Here is a 3,260-nt window from a genome sequence, read left to right as displayed (position 1 = left end):
AAAGAAATCTCTTATTTGAGATTTTTCTCTAAGTTTATCAAGCTTAAGTTGTCTAGACAATTTTAACTCACTACACTGGTTTAACCCTTCTTGTGCACAAGTTGCTATCAAATGACCATAGGTATACTTTTACCAAGGGATTTCACCAAAGGAGCCTCTAAGAGTTTTTCTATCTCTTTTAGCAAATAATGGAGGAAGTCCATCTATAAACTTGGCCCTCCAATATGCATATCTATTTTTGGGTAATTCATGAACCGACTTAAAAAGGTTTCCTTATACCACCTAAATTCTCCTAGGGTATTACATCTAAGCCCATTTAAGAGAGAATGAATGTTTTCGTACTGATTGGTGAATCTACCATTAAAATGTTCTAAAATTATAAGAAAGAGTGTATAAACAACTTCTTTCCTATTTGCAACTAGGGCTCTTCTTAGGTTATCAACCCCTGGAGTAGTAGCTACAACATTAAAAATTGACTCTCTTTGCTCATGAGTCAGAAAATTATCCCACCAACCACAAAGTTGGCCAGTAAAACCAGCTACTATCATTTTATAGATAACTTTATCTGTTCTATTTTCTCTATTATCAGTGGCTTTGCACACTGTTGAATACATAATAATATGTTTAACGAGGTTATTAATTGCCTCTACGTTAAGCCATTAAGGTTCCATTCATAAATATCATCTCCTCTATAGGACATATTAGTTTGATTCCAATCCCTTTCCTCTATTCGCACATCTTGAGGAGTGAGTTGCAGATAGTAATAAGTTTTCATGTGGTCGTTTCCTAATCATTCGTTTAAGCTTATTAAGCTCTGATTTGGTCTAATTTTTCAAATCAGGAGTGGATTCTAGGCTATCAACAATGGCATTAGACAAATCAATAAGTCTAATATTTAAACCAGAAGGCTTTTTATCAAGAAGTTGTTCTAAATCATGCAAAGACGATTTAAGTTGAAATCCTTCAATATCAGGGGGCCTTTGAATACTGGTCTTAGTCGCCAAATCTTTTGTCTTACTTTTGGAAGAAGAAGCAATATCAGTAGAGTTCGGACTAATACTCAATTTTTTTATCAAATCAATTAACTCATCGAACTTTTTAATCAAGAGAAGAAATATTTTCTCCTAAAACTTTCACATATAAGCTCAAATAATTATTTTGGGAAATCAAATTATTAATTTCTACAATAGTTACCTTAGCGACTTCATTATCAATGAATTTTTGAAATGCAGAAAAGCTAATACCAGTATTATTTGGCAAAATAAAAGGAGGGGAGGGTAAACAATTCTAACTATGTTACCACTATTATCTTGATATGATCTTTCAAGCACCTTAACATACAATGGAAAGTATGTGGATATAAATCAAGGTACAAAATACATAATTTTATTATGCAATGCACACGTTTCATAAGAATTCTTGAGAAATATTATTCATCTCATAAGGACTATAAGTCTCAAAAAACCAAGTTCTAAACTAGTTCCATTTTTTATCAAAAAATTCTTTTTTAATATAATTTCCTGCCTGGGATCCAAGACTAAAATTGATTTAGTGTGGAATCATTAAATATCATTTGGATGAAGGTTCATTTCAGAAGCAGTTGGAATATCTCTATCAGAAATATTGTGATTATCTTGAACAATATTTGTTCGAGGATTGACTTTAACTTTCTCTACAAATCTTGTAGAAGCTGAGTTAATTGTGTGCAAAGAAGCTGCACGACTTCTAGTTGGAGCATATAATGGTTCTACAGGAGAATATGATGCATAGAAGGTAATATTTTAGGCATGGAGAATGAATGTCTATTATAAACAGTAGCCCTTTCATCGAATTGAATACAAATCCTACAATCCGAATTTTGAGTCACATGCGATAATTCACTATTAGTTAAAACATCAGTGACTTGATTCGGAGATATAACCTAATTTATGATCCAAGTAGTGGGAAAATCAATCTTATCCCATTTAATAGGTCTCCTTGTGGTGACCTTAGACCTCGTAAAATTAGTTTCGACTAATATAGTCTCATCTGATGTATCGTATAACTTACATCGAGGATTTAAAATAGTTAATAATCTGTAATAAATTCTGTATGACAAATAAATAATTTTAGATCCAAGCATATAATTATAACCATACCTTTTCACATTTAATGTTAAAGCATCAAGTATATTTGCGTCAGTCAAAGATAATTGTAAATTTGGCTGAGTATTGAAATAAACTTGACCATAGACCATAGTTGATTCAATCAAACCCATTAGAGACTGTCTGAAATTCAGATTTCTAGCATCTCTTAGAGCTGCTAAAAATATCTCTAGTAACCCTTTTAGAGTTAAAGGTTTAAAGGCAATTAGAACCAATCCAATGTGCATAAAATTATAATAATTTTTATGCAAATTAATGTCTCGCTTATTTAATAAATGAATTGTTTGTTTAGAAGATGTTCAGTTGTCTTTATCATTTGTTTAGAAAAAACTTTATCAAACCAACCATAATCATAAATAGTTTTTATATCAACTTTTGGAATAGTCCACTTGTTTAACAAGTCAAGATTTTGAGGTATATCTACCTCTTCAAGTCGAGTACTCTTTGTACTCACATCTCCCATTTCCATGAGTAGAAAAATTTCATATCTATGCTGAATAGTTCAGATCAATTACATAATAACCATAAAAATTCCTTGGCTCTGATACCACAATTAGAGGATCTGTCAGGGCTGGCGGTAATCTGCACGGCCCGCCAGACCTATAAGTTAATATCGAAAACACCTACCAAAATATATAAGAATTTCATATAACTTATTAACTATATGGGAGATTTACCCAAACAAAGGGCCCGTCAAAACTTAATACATACTTGAGTTGAGCCCATGTGTCTAGAAGTTGTAACAGTGAAGAAGGACACCCGTTTCCTCAATTTTAATGGGATTAAAGATTCACGGCTTGCTAGACGTAGTCACTAAGACAAAACCAACAAAAGTTGTACCAACTTCTACAGTACCACTATTTTGGAACCAAGTCAACAAACTGTAGAGAAATTCCTTTATATTTTGATAGAGTCTGGAACTTTCATGGCTATTATACAAGAGAAGTTAGATCTTCAGCATAGATGTGAAAATTAAAAGTTCTAACCATGAAGAAGGATGCCCTTTTCCTCAATTTTAACAGGCTTAAAGATTCATGGCTTTCTAGACATAGTCACTAAGACAAAGCCAACAAAAGCAATACCAACTTCGACTGTACCACCATTTTGGAACCAAGT

This window comes from Capsicum annuum, chromosome 11, assembly GCF_002878395.1.
Source record: "Capsicum annuum cultivar UCD-10X-F1 chromosome 11, UCD10Xv1.1, whole genome shotgun sequence".
Classification (NCBI taxonomy): Eukaryota; Viridiplantae; Streptophyta; class Magnoliopsida; order Solanales; family Solanaceae; genus Capsicum; species Capsicum annuum.
Note: the sequence above shows the minus strand (reverse complement) of the source record.